The sequence below is a fragment of the Oncorhynchus masou genome, chromosome 9, assembly GCF_036934945.1.
Source record: "Oncorhynchus masou masou isolate Uvic2021 chromosome 9, UVic_Omas_1.1, whole genome shotgun sequence".
Lineage (NCBI taxonomy): Eukaryota > Metazoa > Chordata > Actinopteri > Salmoniformes > Salmonidae > Oncorhynchus > Oncorhynchus masou.
The window spans coordinates 80346240-80361239 of NC_088220.1; the positions used below are offsets into that span (position 1 = coordinate 80346240).

Here is a 15000-nt window from a genome sequence, read left to right on the forward strand (position 1 = left end):
ATAGTAACCATCTGCTATACTACCCATCTGCTCTACTAACCATCTGCTATAGTATCTATCTGCTATAGTAACCATCTGCTATAATACCCATCTGCTATAGAACCATCTGCTATAAGACCCATCTGCTATACTACCCATCTGCTATAGCAACCTTTTGCTATAGCACCCATCTGCTATACTACCCATCTGCTATAGTACCCATCTGCTATAATACCCATCTGCTATAGTAGCCATCTGCTATACCACCCATCTGCTATAATACCCATCTGCTATAGTACCCATCTGCTATAGTAACCATCTGCTATAGTAACCATCTGCTATAGTAACCATCTGCTATAGTATCCATCTGCTATAGTAACCATCTGCTATAGGACCCATCTGCTATAGAACCATCTGCTATAAGACCCATCTGCTATACTACCCATCTGCTATAGCAACCTTTTGCTATAGTACCCATCTGCTATACTACCCATCTGCTATAGTACCCATCTGCTATAATACCCATCTGCTATAGTAGCCATCTGCTATACTACCCATCTGCTATAATACCCATCTGCTATACTACCCATCTGCTATACTACCCATCTGCTATAGTAACCATCTGCTATAGTAACCATCTGCTATAGAAACCATCTGCTATAGTACCCATCTGCTATTGTACCCATCTGCTATAGTAACCATCTGCTATAGTAACCATCTGCTATAGTAACCATCTGCTATAGTACCCATCTGCTATTGTAACCATCTGTCATACACCCATCTGCTATAGTAACCATATGCTATAGTAACGCCCCCAAGCACACATGTTCACTCTCAGAGTTAAATTCTCAGAGCTTTGGATAATCTGACTAACTAAAATGGCAGTATTTGATCTCTGACTTCTGGTGCATTGTGGAACAAATAAAATCCAGCTTAAAAATACTATAATTTATGGAAATATTCAGCTTCCTACCTTTCCCCCCCAACACACACACACACACACACACACACACACACACACACACACACACACACACACACGTGCATTTAGTTAGTCCTATTGTGACAGAATAGGGAAGCTGAAGAGTGAATTTCAGATAGTGGAATCAGTGTGTTGTCATCATTAGGTCAGAGTAGTGATTGGAGCAGGTGTTCTGAGCCTCAGGGCCAGCTGGATGAGTGGACCCTTCTTTCCCTCTCTCCTCTACCTCCCCTCTCTAATCCCTCCCCCTTCTTCCTATTCCTGCCGTTCACCTCTCCTCTACCTCCCCTCTCTAATCCCTCCCCCCTTCTTCCTATCCCTGCCGTTCACCTCTCCTCTTCCTTATCGCTCTTATCTCCTTATACCCCCTTCCTTATCTCTCTCTCCCCTTCCTTATCTCTCTCTCTCTCTGTGCAGACCCTGTTGCCCTCTTACTGAGCTATAGTAATCATGCTGAGTGCTCTGACATTTGAAGGGCGCCAGTGATCAGATCAATTAAACACAACATCCCTTTCTCCTCCCCACTCTCTCCCATTCTCTCTCTTTCTCCTCCCCAATCTCTCTCATTCTCTCTCTTTCTCCTCCCCAATCTCTCCCATTCTCTCTTTCTCCTCCCCAATCTCTCTCATTCTCTCTCTTTCTCTTTCTCTTCCCCACTCTCATTCTCTCTCTTTCTCCTCCCCACTCTCATTCTTTCTCTTTCTCCACCCCTCTCATTCTCTCTTTCTCCACCCCACTCTCATTCTATCTCTTTCTCCACCCCACTCTCTCTCATTCTCTCTCTTTCTCCACCTCACTCTCTCTCATTCTCTCTCTTTCTCCTCCCCAATCTCTCTCATTCTCTCTCTTTATTGGTATTTGTCTTTCTTCCTCTCCTTTCCTCCCCCGTTCTCTCTATTTTGACAGAATAATAAGTATCTCTATTGTCTAATCAGGCTGTAAAGCATGACCCCCAGGACTGTAGAACTAAATGTATCTCTACTGTCTCATCAGGCTGTAGAGCATGACCCCCAGGACTGTAGAACTAAATGTATCTCTACTGTCTCATCAGGCGGTAAAGCATGACCCCCAGGACTGTAGAACTAAATGTATCTCTACTGTCTCATCAGGCTGTAAAGCTTGACCCCCAGGACTGTAGAACTAAATGTATCTCTACTGTCTAATCAGGCTGTAAAGCATGACCCCCAGGACTGTAGAACTAAATGTATCTCTACTGTCTCATCAGGCTGTAGAGCATGACCCCCAGGACTGTAGAACTATTTGTATACCAGTACAATAATCTATCTATTCAGCCCAGCCCCACTCCCTAAAACCCCAGCCCCTCTCTGTAAAACCCCAGCCCCTCTCCCAAAAACTCAGCCTCTCTCCCTAAAACCCCAGCCCTTCTCCCTAAAACCCCAGCCCCTCTCCCTAAAACCCAGCCCCTCTCCCTAAAACTCTAGTCCCTATCCCTAAAACCCCAGCCCCTCTCCGTAAAACCTCAGCCCCTCTCCCTAAAACCCCAGCCCCTCTCCTTAAAACTCTAGTCCCTTCTCTCTAAAACCCCAGCCCCTCTCCGTAAAATCCCAGCCCCTCTCCCTAAAACCCAGCCCCACTCCCTAAAACTCTAGTCCCTATCCCTAAAACCCCAGCCCCTCTCCGTAAAACCCTAGCCTTTCTCCCTAAAACCCCAGCCCCTCTCCCTAAAATTCCAGCCCCTCTCCGTAAAACCCCAGCCCCTCTCACTAAAACTCTAGTCCCTTCCCCCTAAAACCCCAGCCCCTCTCCGTAAAACCCCAGCCCCTGTCCCTAAAACCCAGCCCCTCTCCCTAAAACCCAGCCCCTCTCCCTAAAACCCCAGCCCCTCTCCCTAAAACTCTAGTCCCTATCCCTAAAACCCCAGACCCTCTCCCTAAAACCCCAGACCCTCTCCCTAAAACCCCAGACCCTCTCCCTAAAACCCCAGCCCCTCTCCCAAAAACTCTAGTCCATATCCCTAAAACCCCAGCCCCTCTCCCTAAAACCCCAGCCCCTCTCCCTAAAACCCCAGCCCCTCTCCCTAAAACTCTAGTCCCTATCCCTAAAACCCCAGACCCTCTCCCTAAAATCCCAGCCCCTCTCCCTAATACCCCAGCCCCTCTCTCCTCTCTTATAAAGTGTGTATTGTCTTTGTTCCCTCTTATAAAGTGTGTATTGTCTTTGTTCCCTCTTACAAAGTGTGTCTTGTCTTTGTTCCCTCTTATTAGCTGTATGGTGTCTTGTCATAAAGCTGTTTCTGTGTGTCACTCTTGCTGTTTCTGTTTCCTCCCAGGATGCTTTACTGCAGCTGGCAGCAGTTGTTGACGTGCGCTCACTCCGAGATGCTCTCAGAGAGACTGTACAGGGGCTACTGCCCAGCGTGGTACGTACACACAGGGCTGCTGGGTAGTGTAGTTTTGGGAGGGGTCAAGCAGCCATTCCTCAAAACTGCATCAGGGTGTTGTCATTTATATATAGGTGTGTATGTTAAGTATGAGTGCCAGGGGCGGAGCTAGGGTCAGAGGAGGCGGGTCTTTCTCCAGGGGCCCTTCTGACCAAAAATGTAACAAAATGAACAGCTGATATGGCCTGTCAATAATACACATTAGTCATCATCTCTATGGATGTTAATAGTTAACCTTTAGTTGGTTAGCCGCTGAATTTTGTGAAATTAAATTGCTGAGTGTGTTATTTTGTTTGTTCGTCACATAGGCCTATTTTACTGTTTGTCACACACACCACACAGAGCTGAGTTTGAGCTGAATAGCCATCAAGCTCTCATAGTCTCACGTCAGAATTAGACTATCACCTAGATTTCCACCTCTGTAACATGAAACCCCTCTAATTAGTTGCACTTTTTTTCCCACTAATTGCATTTTGGAAAATGTTTGAAAATGTTGTTTTACATTGGCTGCTTCATTGCAGTTAGCTATTTACATGTTCAGTAATGGCCTATAGCCTCTTGACTGTGACATAAGTGTAAAAATGAATGATCTGCTTTAATTAATTTCAGAATAATTTTCTCTAAAAAAAAACATTTGTTTTTATTTTGGTACTGAATGAATTAGGCTGTTAGTAAGATAACAAAAGTAGTTCTAAACTAATGAACTGACAAAATAAACAAATAAATGAATAATCAATTTGAAAACCTGGTTCCTCCCAGTAGCAGCCAACAAGCAGTGAAGTCCACAGTCTCAGTCCAGGCGGGCCCTCAAGAGGATGTTGCAACAGACACAGCTGTTCTGTTCATTACTTTATAAAATAAACAACACCAGCACAGACCCATTTCAGTATTTCATTAAATCATATTATATATCATATTATTAACACATTGTGCCATGTTTTATAGTATTAAATGTTTTTTCTTTGGTTTTTGGTAATATACAGCGCATTCAGAAAGTATTCAGAGCCCTTTCCTTCTTCCACATTCTGTTATGTTACAGCCTGATTCTAAAATGGAAAGAATTGTAGGTTTTTAGACTTTTTTTTGCTAATTCGTAAAAATATATATTTTTGTTGAAATATCACGTTTACAAAAGTATTCAGACCCTTTACTCAGTACTTTGTTGAACCACCTTTGGCAGCTATTACAACCTCGAGTCTCGATCCTGACTAGTCTTGTCACGCCTTGGTCTTAGTATTTTGTGTTTTAGTTAATTAGTTGGTCAGGCCAGTGTGTGACATGGGTTTATTGTTTGTTGTATTCTTAGTGGGGTTTTTTGGTTATTGGGATTGTAGCTGATTAGAGGTGTGTGTTACATAGGTTTGGCTGCCTGAGGCGGTTCTCAATCAGAGTCAGGTGATTCTCGTTGTCTCTGATTGGGAACCGTATTTAGGTAGCCTGGGTTTCGCTTTGTATTTCGTGGGTGATTGTTCCTGTCTCTGTGTTAGTGTTCACCAGTCAGGCTGTAATAGGTTTCACGTTCCGTTTTGTTGTTTTGTATTTATTAGTTATTTCATGTATAGTTTCGTTATTTGTTTCACGAATAAACATGAGTAACCAACACGCTGCATTTCGGTCCGACTTTCTTGCGACAAACGAAGAACATCGTTACAAGTCTCCCAGTCCCTGCCGCTGCATCATGCTACCATCACCATGCCAGGTTTCCTCCAGACGTGACGCTTGGCATTCAGGCCAAAGAGTTCAATCTTGGTTTCATCAGACTAAGGTCTCATGCTCTGAGTCCTTTAGGTACCTTTTGGAAAACTCCAAGCGGGCTGTCATGTGCCTTTTACTGAGGAGAGGCTTCCGTCTGGCCTTTCTACCATAAAGGCCTGATTGGTGGAGTGCTGCAGAGATGGTTATCATTCTGGAAGGTTATCCCATCTCCACAGAGGAGCTTTAGAGCTCTGTCAGAGTGACCATCGGGTTCTTGGTCACCTCCCTGACCAAGGCCCTTCTCCCATGATTCCTCCATTTGGGCGGGCGGCCAGCTCTAGGAAGAGTCTTGGTGTTTCCAAACTTCTTCCATTTAAGAAAGATGGAGGCCACTGTGTTGTTGGGGACCTTCAATGCTGCAGAAATGTTTTTGGTACCCTTCCCCAGATCTGTGCCTCGACACAATCCTGTCTTGAAGCTCTATGATAAATTCCTTCGACTTCATGTCTTGGTTTTTGCTCTGACATGTCACTGCCAACTGTGGGACCTTAGGCAACTGTGGGACCTTAGGCAACTGTGGGACCTTAGACAACTGTGGGACCTTAGACAACTGTGGGACCTTAGACAACTGTGGGACCTTAGACAACTGTGGGACCTTAGACAACTGTGGGACCTTAGGCAACTGTGGGACCTTAGACAACTGTGGGACCTTAGACAACTGTGGGACCTTAGACAACTGTGGGACCTTAGACAACTGTGGGACCTTAGACAACTGTGGGACCTTAGACAACTGTGGGACCTTAGGCAACTGTGGGACCTTAGGCAACTGTGGGACCTTAGACAACTGTGGGACCTTAGACAACTGTGGGACCTTAGACAACTGTGGGACCTTAGACAACTGTGGGACCTTAGACAACTGTGGGACCTTAGACAACTGTGGGACCTTAGACAGGTGTGGGACCTTAGGCAACTGTGGGACCTTAGACAACTGTGGGACCTTAGACAACTGTGGGACCTTAGACAACTGTGGGACCTTAGACAACTGTGGGACCTTAGACAACTGTGGGACCTTAGACAACTGTGGGACCTTAGACAGGTGTGGGACCTTAGGCAACTGTGGGACCTTAGACAACTGTGGGACCTTAGACAACTGTGTGACCTTAGGCAACTGTGGGACCTTAGACAACTGTGGGACCTTAGGCAACTGTGGGACCTTAGACAACTGTGGGACCTTAGACAACTGTGGGACCTTAGACAACTGTGGGACCTTAGACAACTGTGGGACCTTAGACAACTGTGGGACCCTAGACAGGTGTGTGCCTTTCCAAATCATGTCCAATCAATTGAATTTACCACATGTGGATTCCAATCAAGTTGTAGAAACATCTCAAGGATGATCAATGGAAACAGGATGCACCTGACCTCAGTTTCAAGACTCATAGTAAAAGGATCTAAATACTTATGTAAATAAGGTATTTAACTTATTTTTTTTAATTAATTTGCAAAAATGTCTAAAAACCTGTTTTCATTATGGGGTATTGTGTGTAGATTAATGAGGATGACATTTAATTTAATCCGTTTTAGAATAAGGCTGTAACGTAACAAAATGTGGAACAAGTGAAGGGGTCTGAATACTTTCCGAATTCACTGTATACAATTTAATCTGCATGAACATTGGGGGGATCGCACCCATGACCTCACCCCCCTCCACGCTAGCTCTACTCCTGATGTGTGTGTTATCTTACAGGAGTGTGTGTGTGTGTACGTGCTGGAGGGAGACTCCAGGCTGCAGTGTGATGGCCCAAGCCATGAGCTGCCAAAGGAGGGGAAGATCAGGTATGAAACCCTCTGTGTGTGAGTCCATGTGGTATGAAACCCTCTGTGTGTGAGTCCATGTGGTATGAAACCCTCTGTGTGTGAGTCCATGTGGTATGAAACCCTCTGTGTGTGAGTCCATGTGGTATGAAACCCTCTGTGTGTGAGTCCATGTGGTATGAAACCCTCTGTGTGTGAGTCCATGTGGTATGAAACCCTCTGTGTGTGAGTCCATGTGGTATGAAACCCTCTGTGTGTGAGTCCATGTGGTATGAAACCCTCTGTGTGTGAGTCCATGTGGTATGAAACCCTCTGTGTGTGAGTCCATGTGGTATGAAACCCTCTGTGTGTGAGTCCATGTGGTATGAAACCCTCTGTGTGTGAATCCATGTGGTATGAAACCCTCTGTGTGTGAGTCCATGTGGTATGAAACCCTCTGTGTGTGAGTCCATGTGGTATGAAACCCTCTGTGTGTGAGTCCATGTGGTATGAAACCCTCTGTTCGTCAGTCCATGCGGTATGAAACCCTCTGTGTGTGAGTCCATGTGGTATGAAACCCTCTGTGTGTGAGTCCATGTGGTATGAAACCTTCTGTGTGTGAGTCCATGTGGTATGAAACCCTCTGTGTGTGAGTCCATGTGGTATGAAACCCTCTGTGTGTGAGTCCATGTGGTATGCAACCCTCTGTGTGTGAGTCCATGTGGTATGAAACCCTCTGTGTGTGAGTCCATGTGGTATGAAACCCTCTGTGTGTGAGTCCATGTGGTATGAAACCCTCTGTGTGTGAGTCCATGTGGTATGAAACCCTCTGTTTGTGAGTCCATGTGGTATGAAACCCTCTGTGTGTGAGTCCATGTGGTATGAAACCCTCTGTGTGTGAGTCCATGTGGTATGAAACCCTCTGTGTGTGAGTCCATGTGGTATGAAACCCTCTGTGTGTGAGTCCATGTGGTATGAAACCCTCTGTGTGTGAGTCCATGTGGTATGAAACCCTCTGTGTGTGAGTCTATGTGGTATGAAACCCTCTGTGTGTGAGTCCATGTGGTATGAAACCCTCTGTGTGTGAGTCCATGTGGTATGAAACCCTCTGTGTGTGAGTCCATGTGTAGCAGATATCTTTGTGGTAAATGTCAGATTAGACAGAATATTATCTGCACTTCCTTTGTTCGAAGGACTGATAAAAGACTGGAGAGAAGATCAGCAGGTATGAATAGAGGGAGGGAGGAATGGAGGGAGTTTTTCTGTCAGCCCAGTCTGTGACAGGTGTATCACCATCACCATTCATGGAGATTTCAGAGAGAATACTTTCTGAAATATACCACCTCTCTCTCTCTCTCTCGCTCTCGCTCTCTCTCTCTGTGTCGCGCTCTCTCTCTCTCTCTCTCTCTCTCTCGCTCTCTCTCTGTGTGTCGCTCTCTCTCTCGCTCTCGCTCTCTCTCTCTGTGTCGCTCTCTCTCTCTCTCTCTCTCTCTCACTCTCACTCTCACTCTCACTCTGTGTGTGTCGCTCTCTCTCTATCTCTCTCGCGCGCTCTCTCGCGCTCTCTCTCTCTCACTCTCCGTGTGTCGCTCTCTCTCTCTCTCTCGCTCCCTCTCTCGCTCTCTCTCTGTGTGTCGCTCTCTCTCTCGCTCTCTCTGTGTGTGTCGCTCTCTCTCTCTCGCGCGTGCTCTCTCTCTCTATCTCTCTCGCTCTCTCTCTCGCGCTCTCTCTCTCTCACTCTCTGTGTGTCACTCTCTCTCTCTCTCCCTCTCTCTCTATCGCGCTCTGTGTGTGTCGCTCTCTCTCTCGCGCTCTTGCGCTCTCTCTCTCTCTCTCTCTCTCTCTCTCAATTCAATTTCAATTCAATTTAAGGGGGCTTAATTGGCATGGGAAACATATGTTAGCATTGCCAAAACAAATGAAGTAGGTAAGAAACAAAAGTGAAATAAACAATAAAAATGAACAGTCATATTATGTAAATATATGGTGTTGTAATGATGTGCAAACAGTTAAAGTACACAAAGGAATATAAATAAACATAAATATGGGTTGTATTTATAATGGTGTTTGTTCTTCACTGGTGGCCCTTTTCTTGTGGCAACAGGTCACAAATCTAGCTGCTGTGATGTTTCACTGTGGTATTTTACCCAATAGATATAGGAGTTAATAGAAATTTGATCTGTTTTCGAATTCTTTGTGGATCTGAGTAATCTGAGGGAAATATGTGTCTCTAATATGGTCATACATTGGGCAGGAGGTTAGGAAGTGCAGCTCAGTTTCCACCTCATTTTGTGGGCAGTGTGCACATAGCCTGTCTTCTCTTGAGAGCCATGTCTGCCTACGGCGGCCTTTCTCAATAGCAAGGCTATGCTCACTGAGTCTGTACATAGTCAAAGCTTCCCTTAAGTTTGGGTCAGTCACAGTGGTCAGGTATTTTGCCACTATGTACTCTCTGTTTGGGGCCAAATAGCATTCTAGTTTGCTCAATTTTTTTGTTAATTCTTTCCAATGTGTCAAGTAAATATCCTTTTGTTTTCTCATGATTTTATTGAGTCTAATTGTTTTGCTGTCCTGGTGCTCTGTGGGGTCTGTTTGTGTTTGTGAACAGAGCCCCAGGACCAGCTTGCTTAGGGGACTCTTCTCCAGGTGCATCTCTCTGTAGGTGATTGCTTTGTTCTGGAAGGTTTGGGAATCACTTCCTTTTAGGTGGTTGTAGAATTTAACATCTCTTTTCAGGATTTTGATAATTAGCGGGTATCGGCCTAATTCTACTCTGCGTGCATTATTTGGTGTTTTACATTCTCACAGAGGATATTTTTGCAGAATTATGCATCTCAATTTGGTGTTTGTCCCATTTTGTGAATTCTTGGTTGGTGAGCGGACCCCAGACCTCACAACCATAAAGGGCAATGGGTTCTATAACTGATTCAAGTATTTTTTTCCAGATCTTAATTGTATGTCAAATTTTGTGTTCCTTTTGATGGCATAGAAGGCCCTTATTGACTTGTCTCTCAGATCGTTCAAAGCTTTGTGGAAGTTACCTGTGGCGCTGATGTTTAGGCCGAGGTATGTATAGTTTTTTGTGTGCTCTAGGGCAACGGTGTCTAGATGGAATTTGTATTTGTGGTCGTGGCAACTGATTCTTTATGGAACACCATTATTTTGGTCTTACTGTTTTACTGTCAGGGCCCAGGTCTGGCAGAATCTGTACAGAAGATCTCGGTGCTGCTGAAGGCCCTCCTTGGTTGGGGACAGAAGCACCAGATCATCAGCACAGTATACATTTGACTTCAGATTCTAGCAGGGTGAGGCCGGGTGCTGCAGACTGTTCTTGTGTCCGTGCCAATTTGTTGATATATATGTTGAAGAGGATGAGGCTTAAGATGCATCCCTGTCTCACCCCCCAGCCCTGTGGAAAGAAAGTTTTTGCCAATTTGAACCACTTGTTGTTTGTGTACATGGAGTTTATAATGTTGTATGTTTTTCCCCCAACACTACTCTCTCTCAACATCTCTCTCTCTCTCTCTCTTGGTCTCTCTCCGTTTCTCTCTCTCTCTGTCTGTTTGTTTTTCTCTATCTCTCTCTCTTTTTTTCTCTCTCTCGGTCTCGGTCTCTTTCAGTAAGACTGATCCTCTCCTCTGTAAGTGAGCTCTACAGGCTCAACAGCTTCCTCCTACCCTAGCTTTTTAGAAACACACACACACATACATACTGAATAGCCTTGTCCTAACCTGGCTTTGGTAAAACCAACATTGCATTATTCATGAGAGTTTCTGTGTTGAACTAGAGCCCTCGAGCCTGACACACGCACACACGCGCGCATACGCACACACACATGCGCACACACACACAAGCACACACACACACGCGCACACACGCGCACACGCACACGCACAAACATACACCTGCACAAATACACACACCCACACACACACACACACACACACACACACAAGCACACACACACACAAACACAAATATTGACATGCTGTACACACCTGCAAGCACCCGCTGACACAATCTGTTAGCAGTGTGTGTGTGTGTGTGTGTGTGTGTGTGTGTGTGTGTGTGTGTGTTTGTGTGTGTGCGTGAGAGCTTCAATTTTTGCAGACTTTTCCTTCCCAATCCTAACACCTGATTAGAGTTGATTAGCTGGAACTAAGCTGGAACTTAGCTGGAACTAAGCTGGAACTAAGCCTGCTCAACCTGTTCCTCTCGAGAGTCAAACGTGAGGAACACTATTGATGTAGAAGGCTTTCCTCTGTTTGTGCAGTGGGTTATTTCATCTAATTGTGCTGTAAAGAGACTATCGATCCTCTCTGTCCTCTGCTGTGCCCATCTGTCACCGCAAGCAATACTGACTGCACTGTGCGTGTGTGTGTGTGTGCGTGCGCGTGCGTGCGTGTGTGTGTGTGTGTGTGTGCAGCTTTAGTTTATATTGGAACAGATGTCTTTTCTCATAGATTAGCATGACAAAGGTGCCCTCTGTATTATCATACGAGACAATAGTGACCCACAGCAACACACTCACCCATGGGAAAACCCGTCACTATCGCATCTGTACACACACCTGGCTCTGGGAATTACATTGATTTGATTTATTTCAGTAGACAATAAGTAATGGATCTTTTATAAATCTGTCCTTGTATTGTATTGTCTATAGAGAATCAGAACCCTTGTGAATGGGTGGTGTTCTAACATCCCCCCTCTGTGTTTCTCAGGGAGGTGGTGTTCTAACATCCCCCCTCTGTGTTTCTCAGGGAGGTGGTGTTCTAACGTCCCCCCTCTGTGTTTCTCGGGGAGGTGGTGTTCTAACATCCCCCCTCTGTGTTTCTCAGGGAGGTGGTGTTCTAACGTCCCCCCTCTGTGTTTCTCAGGGAGGTGGTGTTCTAACATCCCCCCTCTGTGTTTCTCAGGGAGGTGGTGTTCTAACATCCCCCCTCTGTGTTTCTCAGGGAGGTGGTGTTCTAACGTCCCCCCTCTGTGTTTCTCAGGGAGGTGGTGTTCTAACGTTCCTCCTCTGTGTTTCTCAGGGAGGTGGTGTTCTAACATCCCCCCTGTGTATGGGTGGTGTTCTAACGTCCCCCCTCTGTGTTTCTCAGGGAGGTGGTGGGCCAGTTGAAGAGGTGTGTGTGTGCAGGTCTACCTCCGTCGGAACTGCACGAGAAACAAAGAAGCAGCCTCGCAGCACCCCTCCCACCCCACAGACGAGGTTTGTCTCTGTGTGTGTGTGTGTGTGTGTGTGTGTGCGCGTGTGTGTGTGTGTGTGTGTGTGTGTGTGTGTGTGTGTGTGTGTGTGTGTGTGTGTGTGTGTGTGTGTGTGTGTGTGTGTGTGTGTGTGTGTGTGTGTGTGTGTGTGTGTGTGTGTGTGTGTGTAAGCTTTCACACTGTCAGGCAGTGTCCCTCTGTCTATCTTTCTCTCTTACTCTCTCTCTCTAAAATAAATAAACATAAATATGGGTTGTATTTACAATGGTGTTTGTTCTTCACTGGTGGCCCTTTTCTTGTGGCAACAGGTCACAAATCTAGCTGCTGTGATGGCTGTGGAATTTCACCCAGTAGATATGGGAGTTTATCAACATCGGGTTTGTTTTCAAATTCTTTGTGGATCTGAGTAATCTGAGGGAAATATGTCTGTCTAATATGGTCATACATTGGACAGGAGGTTAGGAAGTGCAGCTCAGTTTCCACCTCATTTTGTGGGCAGTGAGTACATAGCATGTCTTCTCTTGAGAGCCAGGTCTACCTCAAATCAAATCAAATCAAATTTATTTATATAGCCCTTCGTACATCAGCTGATATCTCAAAGTGCTGTACAGAAACCCAGCCTAAAACCCCAAACAGCAAGCAATGCAGGTGTAGAAGCACGGTGGCTAGGAAAAACTCCCTAGAAAAGCCAAAACCTAGGAAGAAACCTAGAGAGGAACCAGGCTATGTGGGGTGGCCAGTCCTCTTCTGGCTGTGCCGGGTAGAGATTATAACAGAACATGGCCAAGATGTTCAAATGTTCATAAATGACCAGCATGGTCGAATAATAATAAGGCAGAACAGTTGAAACTGGAGCAGCAGCACGGCCAGGTGGACTGGGGACAGCAAGGAGTCATCATGTCAAGTAGTCCTGGGGCATGGTCCTAGGGCTCAGGTCAGTTGAAACCTACGTGGTGTTTGTCCCATTTTGTGAATTCTTGGTTGGTGAGCGGACCCCAGACCTCACAACCAGGAAGGGAAATGGGTTCTATAACTGATACAAGTTTTTTTTTTTTTTTTTTTTTAGTAGAGCAAGGCCGGGTGCTGCAGACTGTTCTAGTGCCCTCGCCAATTCATTAATATATATTTTGAAGAAGGTATCCCTGGCTCACACCACAGCCCTGTGGAAAGAAATGTGTGTGTTTTTTTTGCCAATTTTAACCTCACACTTGTTGTTTGTGTACATGGATGTTATAATGTTGTATGTTTTTCCCCCAACACAACCTTCCATCGATCTGTATAGCAGACCCTCATACCGTTTTGAGTCAAAGGATTTTTGAAGTCAACAAAGCATGAGACGTCTTTGCCTTTGTTTTGGTTTGTTTGTTTGTCAATTAGGCTGTGCAGGGTGAGTACGTGGTCTGTCGTACGGTAATTTGGTAAAAGGCCAAACTGTGATTTTGCTGTGGTCTGATAGAGGTGTCAGTGGGCTGACTGTGAACGCTCTGAGAGACTCTGGGTTGAGGTCAGTGATAAAGTAGTCTACAGTACTTCTGCCAAGAGATGAGCTATAGGTGTACCTACCATAGGAGTCTCCTCGAAGCCTACCATTGACTGCAGGAGTTGTGACCCGTTTTTGTTGGTTGTGTTGTCATAGCTGTGTCTAGAGGGGCATCCAATTTGTAAGTCGCTCTGGATAAGAGCGTCTGCTAAATGACTTAAATGTAAATGTAAATATGGGGGAGGGAATGCTGTCACCTGCAGGTAGGTGTTTGTCCCCCTGTGTGCTGAGGGTGTCAGGTCCTGGGCCTGGAAATGATTGATTTCCCCCTCCAGGATGGAGAAGCTGTCTTTATTAAAGTATGGGGATTCTAGTGGGGGATACAGGTAGCACACAGGAGGATTTATTTGTTGTTGAGATAATTTCCCTAATTCATTTCTTGGCAGATGTAAAATGTTCCTGTTTTGACTAATTTAATAGAGTGGGTTCGCTCTGCTTTATTCCAAATTAGCATACCCCCTGAGTTTGGTGGATGGGACTACCAGCTCTCTGTAACCTAGAGGGAAACCAGTGGTTCTGTCTCCTCTATACCAGGTTTCTTGTAGGATGACAATGTCTGTATTTCCAATTTATTTGATTTATTTCCTGCTCTTTGGGCTAAAGGCAGATGACCTCAGACCTTGTATATCCTCTCTCTCTCTCTCTCTCTCTCTCTCTCTCCCTGTCCTTGTCTCTCTCTCTCTCTCTCTCTCTCTCTCTCTCTCTCTCTGTCTCTCTGTCCTTGTCTCTCTCTCTCTCTCTCTCTCTCTCTCTCTCTCTCTCTCTCTGTCTCTCTCTCTCTCTCTCTCTCTCTCTCTCTCTCTCTCTCTGTCCTTGTCTCTCTCTCTGTCTCTCTCTCTCTCTCTGTCTCTCTCTCTCTGTCTCTGTCTCTCTCTCTCTGTCTCTCTCTCTCTCTCTGTCTCTCTGTCTCTGTCTCTCTCCAGCTGTGATAATTCCTCTCCTGGATCAAGATCAGGGTGTGGCCATCTCAGTCTTACTGGTGAGTGAAACAAACACCCCCCCTCCACACACACACACAAACCCAAACACACACAACCCCCCCCCCACACACACACACAGTTGCTGTTTGTCATTGGTATGTGGGTCAGTGGGCTGACAGGAGGTTTATAATTATATTAGACACTCACTATCACACATTACTCACTCTTTTTATGTCACAGTGTGTGTGTGTGTGTGTGTATGTGTGTGTGTGTGTGTGTGTGTGTGTGTGTGTGTGTGTGTGTGTGTGTGTGTGTGTGTGTGTGTGTGTGTGTGTGTGTGTGTGTGTGTGTGTGTGTGTGATGTCGATGAGCTAAGTTTGAAGTGGTACAGTAGGTACAGGTCAGATGTTTGTGTCACTGTGCTCTGCTCTGTCAGGTGGGCTGTAAACCGCTGAGTGATCAGGATGAACAACACCTCAAC

The 15000-nt window shown here is 45.6% G+C and overlaps 1 pseudogene; it reads left to right on the forward strand.

Annotated features, from left to right (window-relative positions):
• Nucleotides 1–15000, forward strand: part of LOC135545101 (cGMP-dependent 3',5'-cyclic phosphodiesterase-like) — a 153077-nt pseudogene that overhangs the window by 98938 nt on the left and 39139 nt on the right.